This window comes from Alosa alosa, chromosome 5, assembly GCF_017589495.1.
Source record: "Alosa alosa isolate M-15738 ecotype Scorff River chromosome 5, AALO_Geno_1.1, whole genome shotgun sequence".
Taxonomy (NCBI): Eukaryota; Metazoa; Chordata; class Actinopteri; order Clupeiformes; family Clupeidae; genus Alosa; species Alosa alosa.
Window position 1 is genome coordinate 10,282,339 of NC_063193.1, and position 10,667 is coordinate 10,293,005.

Consider the following 10,667-nt stretch of genomic DNA (forward strand, 5'->3'; position numbering starts at 1 on the left):
CTGCAAAGAAATAAGGTGCAATATGGAATCTGTTGTGAAATGGATGTGCACCAGTGCAATGAAAGAAAGCATGTATGTATATGTGTTCATACTGTTTTTATGCAATGACTGGGTGTGTATGACTGTGTGTGTTTATGTATGCTGCTAATGCTATTTTATATGTTTCTATTTATTCTTTTTTAAAGCAACACCAAAGAGTTTTTGTACCTTAAAATAATGTTTCCAAAATCGTTTCAGTGGTTCATCAACTCGTAACAGGGTGAACGGCACTTTCTGCATTCGCTACGTGGCCCTCTATCGGCTATAACCGCATCTATGTAAGTTTGCCGGATCGGGTAGCGGATCTGTAGTTCGATGGAATGAGACATGAGAAACTACAAATTTGACTTGCATCTGATGCAATACATCGTACTTTCATAAAATCATGCAACATATTCTACCTTGTCTGTGGACATTGTTATTTGCAAAGCTGGTGCTGGATAAACAAATAGTGCGTCGCGACAGAGGAAAAGTTCTTTGGTGTTGCTTTTAAATTATATTTTTATAGACTCATGAATGATGTACTGACAGGAAAGCACTTTACATTTCGTTGTCCCTGTGACAATGACAATAAAGACCTATTCTATTCTATTCTATTCTATTCTATGTGCTTTTTATTTTAAAGAAGTGTCAGTTAACCAACTTGAGCCCCTGCCCCCCAAAATGGCTGTGCACAATGATAAATATGTATACCCACACACATGCACATGCACACACACACTGTATAACATGTGTATCACATCCTCACAAATCAAATTCTCTGCTGATAAGCGAAAGCAGGAGATGTGAAGGTCCGGTAGCTTTCTTCCTGTTACAGAAGGTCAGAAGGGAGAAACCAGGGGAAAAAGAACCCTGTGTTATAAATAGGCCAGAGTTTGGTTCTACATGGTTTCTCAGGTGATATTTAGTCTTTCGGACAGTATGTTAGAGAGTCGCATTATAACATAATAACTACATCTCAAATGCAAAGTCACACCACTGGAGAGATAAATTGTCCAGCTGCCATTGTCAAGACTTGGTGCCCATTGTCACACACCCTTATGGTTACAAAGCCAGTCGTATGGTAAGCGCTGTGAATCTGAAGCAGTATACTCCCTTCTCTGATAAGTGAAAGCAGGAGATGTGAAAGTCCGGTAGCTTCCTTCCTGTTACACAAGGCCAGAAGAGAAACCTGGGGGAAAGCACCCTGTGTTATAAACATGACAGACGCCAGAGTTCCTGAGTTTTTCCACAACATTGAGCACATTCTTTTTTAGGTCAAATTAGGTCTTCAGTATGTTGTTCATTATTATCATTATCATAGAGGTTTAGAGGGAGTCACATAACCTATTAACTACATCTCACAGAGGGAGTCACATATTAACTACATCTCATACCTCTAATTGCAGAGTCACACCACTGAAGAGATGGCCTGCCCAGCTGTCTTTGATGGTAGGCTTGGTTGTTGATTGGCGGCTGTGGGAAATCCCCTACCTAGGAAGGAATCCCTCCTGTGTATATCTGAAATGATTAAATTTAATTAAATTCCCATTCATCCTTATGGTTACAAAGCCTGTAATTTGGTGGTCCATAGTTCTGATTCTAAAGTAGTAGACCCACTGCACTGGAGCTGTGAGGAAATGTGTAACACTGCTGTAGGCCTGTCCAATGTTTGTGAGGAACTCTAAAACCGATAGTTCCCGTTCTTGATTGTGATTGGCTGAATCACGTTCGATGCCGTTGTAAAATGCAGCATAAACATACACCTTGACCACATTCTACCATAACTTGAGACAAAAGTTAAAGTAGCTGCGTCTCGTCAGATAGAGGGAATTTCTTGGCGGAAGAATGATTATCTAGGAGTAACTCGTTATATTTCTAGTTGCTGTGCCTTTACTTTATGAAACTTTGCCAGGTATTTATAGTAACAGACTTAGAAAAGCAATAAGCCACTCGAGTCCGTAGGTTACACCGATTTTACAACAGCTAAGGGACCGTTCGTTATTTATAAACGGGGTCACCGGAGGAAAATAGGGGAGGGTCATGTCTTTTTATTCTTTGTTGAGGGGAGGGTCACCTAACTTTTTTTTGTCTAGGAGGGGGGGTCACCCATCTTTTGTATTAATGAAAACAGCAAAAAATCAAAGTGGCTTTTTTGATAGTTGATTTCTGTCGCCATATAACGTTCTCTTTCGTTCCATAGCTCTGTTTCATTGAACAATGAAAATAAGGGAGATTTCCCGGGTTTCTCACGCAAAATACGGGAAATGTCAACATCCCTCCCCATTAACGTTGGAAGGTTGCATGGAGCAACAAAGTAGCCTACTTCATTCGTCACCTCCTCGACATTGTGTAGGGTTCCCTTTTACGTCCCGCGGACCTCTGTTCGGGAGGTCTAAAAGACGTCCACGAGACTTTGAGAGGATGTCCTGTAATGGTCACCGCGACGTTATGCGCGCGACGTTTATATTTCCGCGATGGTAAAAAAAAAACATGAAGTGCGGTTTAGTATAGTAGGGTATTACATCCTGTAAGTCTCAGCGTTGCTAGGAGAGAAGGAACATGAACATGCATTAACGACTTGTTCTACAACTATACAATCAACTTCACTCACCTCATATTTTCACGCATGTATGAAATCACGTCCTCCGAATGCATTATACCAATGATGAGTAGACATGGACATTTATACCGGACTAGGATGTGCTGCTTTCACATCTATGGTGTCATTTTCTTAATAAACTAATACGACATTTTAATGGGCATATCCCGTAGCATATTGTTCAAAATCATGAGTAGACCTAGGCTAGCCTAAGATAAATTGTTCAAACCATATTGTTTTAAAATATTAAAAACTAATAATAGCCAAAAATACTAAATGAATCGCAATGTATGCTGGGAAGCAAAACTCAACATGAAATAAAGTACATGAAACATAACTAGAATGCATTGACGTTATATCCACTCGTTTTCTTGGACCTCCCAGATAGCAAAACCACACTGGGGTGGATCTGGCCCACACCTACCATGCGACTCGGCCCAGATCCATCTCACGGACATGGTCCAGCGTCCAAACGCACAACGGGCCAAAAGTGGTCAGGATTCGTTTCATGGCTCTGCACCGGAGATGGGTCAGCGCTGGCCCACTCTCGTCCCAAAACAGATCTACGAGTGCTCCAGAGTACTCGTTACCGGCTAAGAGCTTCTTAACAGTACTTCTCACTGAGGTCACCAACAGGACATACAGAGGAATTACAACTTAGAATACATAATCCATCTTACGTTCCCATTCTTTATTGTGTTTACCTGTGATGAATCAGATTTTAGCGTGCAAAATAGCTTACATTTAATGGTCATAATAATGTGATGAAAAGCGGACAAAAATGCAATCAAGTTATGAAACGAGACGTTGCCAGAGTAGTTTGACATTGTCTTTGCTAAGTGAATATTTTATTAGATCATTGATTGATTGTTCGTAACCTAACATAGGCCTAGGCTATACCCAGATAGCAATTTCCTTTGGGCCAGATCCGCATAAAAGCCTTTAGATCTGCCTATAGCGGACATACGGTATCTGACTGTGGGCCAGGTCTGCTCCTGATACAGGTTTCAGCTCTGCTAGCAATGCTGTTTTATCACCGGTTTACAGATTTGTCCCAGGTCCAATTTCCGCAACTCAACTGGAAGTCAGGAGATGCTTATAAATACAAAACACTGATTTGGCCCAAACCTGTGATACGGATATGAGCCGAAGGACCATTTTTTCACAGCAGACCCAGGTGGTAATGATATTAATTAAGGTGCTGATTCTGCTAAATTGACTGTCCTTTCCCTACTTCATTGTCAACTGGCTGCTAAAGAAAAAAAAGGTATTTTGGAATGGCACAAATTTAGAAACCATGGGGGTGCACTATGTTCCCATGGCCACTTAATTTCTACAGTAAGGCTGGAAAAGAAGATATAGTTGGCTCAATATTGATCATATGTTCGTTTCATTATTTTTATTATTACCTAGCAGTGGTAAAAGTAGTCAATTGTTGTTTGTGTCAGATCTAACAGTGCTATGAGACAACCCCATATTCTTTCCACGCATGCAGAAGTCCAAGCAGTAGTTAATCAAGGATCTTTGGTTTGCTCACTATCAATCTTTTGACATGATTTGCCAGCCTGGGGTTGGACTAGGACAGCCCAACTTTTCAAGGTAGGTTATCTGCTTTTTATCTCTGTTTTATTCAGAGACAACAACAAGCAACGGAGCGATTGATAACTTTAAGGATACTATTATTTTCCAGCAATATGGACTAGTCTACTACCTTAGCTTAAGCAAAACCGCCATCACAATAACTATTTTGGAAAAAACATTGATAACGCTAACAGGATCACTGATGATAAAAAAACGTGTGTAATTGTGACTACCTATTTTCAAAAAGGAATAAATGGCTAATGTTTATTTTGTGTTGATTCAGATTGACCATGGAGATGACTGAGGAAGACAGCCTGAATATCGATGGGAACAGTGGAATAAACACGACTTAAACTTTGTCTGGGATTGCACTTCTACAGCCAGGTTGTTGAATAAAAAAATAATTAGACACTTATGTGTAAAGTTTTTTTTACCCCCCTCTTGTGTTTGTAGCCTAGTTTATGTTTATCGGTTGAGCTGTTGGGAAAACGTTACGAACTTTAGCCTGGGTGAACCTATAACGAACCTGTTAGCAAACAGATTTTTCAGGATAATTAGGCCTAATTACCAATCACATTTCACATGTCAAATAAAGCCGGCTGATGTCTGATAAACGGGTCCGTACCACACACAATAAGCGGACCCGTATTGCATATGATAAGCAGATCTGGAACACGTCAGTAACACAGACTACCATACGGAACTGGGCCAGTCTTAGCCCTTATTGGTACCAGATCCGTCAAACGGATCCAGACCAATTTTGGACCGATGTGCGTTTGGACGCCGGATCATTATGCAGATCCGTGCCGGACGTTGTGGTAGGTGTGGCCCAGTTCCATCCCTGTGTATGTTTGGTATCTGGGTAGGCTACTTAATGAATTATGTGTCACGAAATGCATTATAGAATCACGAAATCAGTTTTGTGACCTGCCTGATATTTCGTGAGTCAGCAGTTTGCGGAATTAACTGGCCAGTGGGTAGCATTTAGAAATGGCCACTTCATTCGCGCCTCCCGTTAATCACAGAGATCCGTGAAACAAAGGAAAGCCCTCTATTTGGACGGGCAAGTAGGCATAGGCCTATGCGCGCACTCCAGCGAGGCGAGTGATATGAGCTAGGCCTACAACAAGTCGCGATTTATTAGGCTATCCAATCGCTATACTGTTTTCATGAACATAACAGGAATCCACTTCATTCATTGTTTTAAATATCGTTGCTTAGCCTACACACGAGTTTGTCAGTTTCACTTGCACAGACGCGCATAGACTTTGAATGCGCACTCATTGCCAATCACTGCCATTGCAAAGCCTCTGAATGCAGTCAGCAGCCCTGTTTACCGGCAATGCTACAGCGGACTTAAGCTGCCACCTCGTGGCGAAAAATTGCAATATATTTCACGCAGCTCTGTGAATGAAGTGTCACTTCTAAATGGACCCACTGGCTAATTCATTCCGCAAACTGGTGACTCACGAAATGTAGGGGAGACCGGGGACAGTTGCAACAGGGGATGGTTGCAACATGTCAATTTTCTCCAATCAGAAACAAGGTAGAGTGATGACACTCACACTGCATATGCTCAGTTGGATGCCCCCTTAGCAGAGAAAAAAGCAAGGAGATTCCTGAACTGCTCCAGGATTTATTGTAAAAACTGTTTTTAGGTATGAAAGTATTTATTTTCTTGAGCTTTGTTTCTGTTAAACTGCTGTCACTGTTTTTGTGATTCAGCTCAAACTTATATGATTTAAATGAGTGATATGTTAACTTTAAGCTACTATGGTTAGCATGTGTCAAGGTCCCCTTGTTTAGCTAGCACATGAGGTTTTATCATGGCTGATAGGAAGGGGACAGTTGCAACAACTGTTGCAACTGTCCCCGCATTGTCCCGTACAATGCATAAATATGATCATATAAAATATATATTTTTAAAAACATGTTTTACATGACAATAGTCTAAATAAAAGTGAATTGCCTCCCAAATTGTTCCATTCTTCCTATGTCACTTAAGTCCTACTGTATTTTATATCAATTTCAATATTTGACATCTGCACATAAGGCCTACTCATCTAGAGAAATCTATAATTGTCATCTAATCAAAGCTGGTGAATAAATAACACTGTAATATTATTATAACTTCCATAACTTGTATTTACATACAAAAATAATCATTTTGCTGCACTGACATATATTGTAATATATTGTATTTTTAACATGTTGCAACCATCCCCAAACAATGTTGCAACTGACCCCGGGCCCGGGGTCAGTTGCAACATCTGACTCCTTACATTCAAATGCAAATTGTGAAAAATGTAGATTCTGTAATTATCTTTAAATGGTTTAGACTATTAACAGACATATGTAAGTGTATTTGTCACCAGCCAAGGGCCAGTAGCCTTAAGTACCAACAGATCCCAGTTACACACACCACAACACGAGATTACGTTTTTTTTTGTAAAAATACAGATTTATTTATCATGTAATAACACATGGGTCGCCACTCTAAACAGGAGGGTAAAACTTATAGGGGCGGACATGTTCAGGGTTGGCCACTCAAAACCACACGTGTAGTCAATCCCATCTCGGAACCATAAGGCACTTCAAAAGTCATAAGCACGAATCACCACCTATTATATGATTTCACAATCCATGGACACAGCACACAGTAATGCACACAGTAATGATTTGTGACGTCACGCCCACACACTAAAAAAAGGCCCTTAACCGTTGCCCACTACAACTCCACCCACTGCCCAGTTACTGCAGCCCACCAGCACATAAGACACAACATTCACAAACACAAAAATGAATAACAAGAAAATTATTGTCCGTTGGCCGGGATCCTCCAGGCCAAAAGGAAAATAAAAAAACAATAAATCAGTTCCAAGGGGATTGGTATCAGTCTCACCGGGCCTCTGGGAAATGTAGTCCGCCATCGGATCGGCAGTGAGCCTAGTTCTTGAAGGTGACGCCACGGCGCACGATGTTCACGCCAGCACGCCAGTGGAGTAGTCAACCACGGAAGCAGAAGCAGCACTGAGTCCCGGCTGAAACTGTTGACAAAACACAGGCCATTAGACCACTCTAGCCAGCAGTGTCAGCGACGCCACTCGCACAACGATGCAGAGTTGGAATATCACCGTCCCTTTGATGCACTCCAAGTTAGCGTTGTCACTCAATCCGCGGCTCTCCTCCGGATCAGGCTCCATCTCGCCGTCCGCAGCACCCGCCTGGAATTCCAACACCATCGTGAGCTACATGGACATGTGAAATAACCAAAGAATACAAATAGCTCTTCCCTTTACTGTGGCGATCGTCTAGCGTAGATAGCCCACAGCGGCTCAACGTCCTCGTCGGCAGCCACAGTCAGCAAGCAGCGGTCGGCACAGGCAGCGGTCGGCACAGGCAGCGGTCAGCAAACAGCGGTCAGCAGGCAGCAGGACTTCGCTTTCTCCCCTACTCCCCCTCCACAGTCCCGCCGCTCCCTGCCTCTTATCCGAGCTACAATCACCACACCAGCCAACCAGCACGGTAGCCAGATGATTGCCCATCAAGGCTGACGGGTGTGGGAAATCGTCTAGAGCACCACGCAGGCTTCGGGGCAGGGAAAAGAATCAGTACACAAGCACCCTACCACACAAGCAACACTGTCATGGCTCGTCTAAGAGTCCAAAATGTCCATAACTGCAACAGTCCATATAACAATAATGTCCATAACTGCAACAGTCCCTATAACACTAATGTCCAAAACTGCAACAGTACATATAACATTGGTCTCCATATCATAATCAGTCCCCACACAACACATACACATCCTCCCCGCCCACGACATATTGTATAAAAAATTGGTTTGTCTAATCCAAACCGTCTCTGAGTAACAGAGCCAAATGCAAAAACTGTCCCCAGTCTCCCCTATTTTAGCAGGCCACAAAACTGATTTCGTGATTTCAAAATCGGATATTTCAGGCAGTAAAAAGTCCCGGTAAGAACCAAAATAGATTTTGTTCAAATCTACACACCTATGGCTAGCCTACTGAAAAATGTAAGATTCATTTAGCAAATGTTCTTTTGAAGTATTAAAAAACATCGTTGTTTTAAGAATTTTCGAACGAAATGATTGGTAATTAGTACGTTTACAATAGCTGCTAGCAGCAAATAGTGGCATGGGGCAAACAAAAACTTAAAGCAGAAACTTTCATAGTCCCATATTTCCCACTATATTCACCATAATCACACAATTGACAACGAAATATAGTATTAAAAAGCAATATACGTACCCATGTTGGCATCCATCTTCTTATGTGCGCCAGTGCCGTTTTTTTACCCCCCACAACGTTTTTTTCCCACGATGGCAATACCATTGCTCCTGGATAGTGGACAGTTGCTAATGTATTTTTTTTAGTTATGTGGTGAATCTTCCATTTTAAGACAAGCCTATACTTTGTTAGTGAATTAACCATTTTTGTGTAGGCTACTTGGGAGTGTTCAATTGTAAGATTTAACAAATCAGGATTTAATAAGGAAATTGGCAATGGGCACCCCCAAAACAAAAGTTTTATTTGCTCTTTTCCAACGGTTTCTGGTGCCTGTGGCTGTAATCCGTGGTACTGATGGGGGCCAAATCAGCATCATGTTTCTCAAACGGACGGACCTCACTCACTTGGCGCGTTACTGTTCAGTAAACCAGCGTGAGAAATGTGCATAATCTAGAACGTTAGCAACAAGTCCAAGTTTAGAGGTGGTCTGGGTCCATATTACAGATGTGGGCCACATCAGTGAACTGTCTTTGTGGAAGCTTTGGTTCTGATGTGGTAAGTGGATCTGGGCCAAATCTGCTGACTGTTAGAAAAACAGCACTGCTTGGATTGGAATGCTAAGCTGAAAAGTCTAACTGGCACAGATCTGGTCCATAGCCAGAAACCGTGTGTAAGCTACGCCCGGATCTAGAGGCTTTTATGCGGATCTGGTCCAAAGGTAATTCCTGACTAATTTCCTGGTAATTCCTCCTAATTTCCATGACGTTCGGGACCAATCGGGGACGTCGTGAATGTCGGCATAAGGTCCGGGGGACGTCCCGTGTTTGTCGGGAACAGCCTATCCATTTGGTCAACTTTATCCAGCCCTAAAAAAGCTAAATTTAACTTTGGTTTACTTGTAGTTTACCATGTAGCCTAGCCTAACTTTAAACAGTGTGCATGCTTATAAAGCAAACTTGTGCTTCATTCATCCACACATCCAGCTCCTAACGTTTTGACTAGCATTTCTACCAATTGACCTTGTTCCTGCCCATCTCTAGCTTTGCTGAGCTCCATCCTTTCTGTTTTTGTTGTTTGCAAAAAATATATAGTAGGCCCTATTTATTGGTAACCAGCAACAAGTGCAATTTGTTAATCGCTGTCATTCTCTCTCCAACAAAAAATGTGTTACGCCCAAGTAGCAGTGCGTAATTCTGCTTCATAAAGTTGAACAAATACATTGGTCATATAAATAGCCAGTTTATGGTCTACAGTGTAGAGTTGGTAAGTTATGGTAGGCCAACTTGGAGTGAATATACAGGGGGATTTCTTTGTCTCTTAGCCTGGCAGGTGCGCACAGACATAGCCTACGGCCGAACACTGCAAGCGCCAATGAATCGTGCTCTCACGACAACCACGTCGTTAAAGGGGTGGTTCAGGATTTTGGATGCTAACATGCCAACCACCCCTTTAACTTAAATAGGCCTACTGTAAGTTAACATCACTCTGAGTTCGCATTCAAGCAAGCAAAACGATGATTTGAATACATCTGTTTCTCTGGAAGGGCAAGGGGTAACAACAGGACAACACAGAGACAGGCCAGAATGCAGGACTAATGTTATGAGAGTATTACAGTAATATGGGATATTCTACGGGAAAATATTAAAACGGCAGACAGCGGGGAAAAGTTGGCATGTTAGGTATTTTTCGGTCCCTGTGATTATTTGTGAAATTGTGTAAACGGCCTTTTCAAGTCATTTGAGAAGGAAGGAGTGTAGCAAGCTCCCAAATTGACGCTCGTCTGAGAAATTGAGTTTTGGATAATGTTCAGCTTCGGCAGCTTTACAATAACTGAGGAAGCCTAGAGATGAGTCCATAGCAACAAGTTCATGTGTTGAATTTGTTATTACCCAGTGTGCTTTGTTGAATGGTCTCAATGTTTTATTGTTTTATTTCATGTGAATACTTACTAGAGGAGTAACTTATTTCAACTAGGCTAATGCAGTTGCAGGAAGTGTGCATTTAGTTTCCATGCTTAGGCCTATTGTGTTTCCACAACAATGTTAGTGAGTAAATCTACTGAAATGGCCACCATCTTGGTGAAGTGTGATGTGTAAGATCAGAAAGCAGAGGGTGAGCTAAAACAATAACTTGTGTCGATGTGTTTTCATAGTGCTTTATAGCGTGGGCGGAAGGTTTCGACAACTGGCCGGGGAGGGTCATGTCTTTTTTGAAAA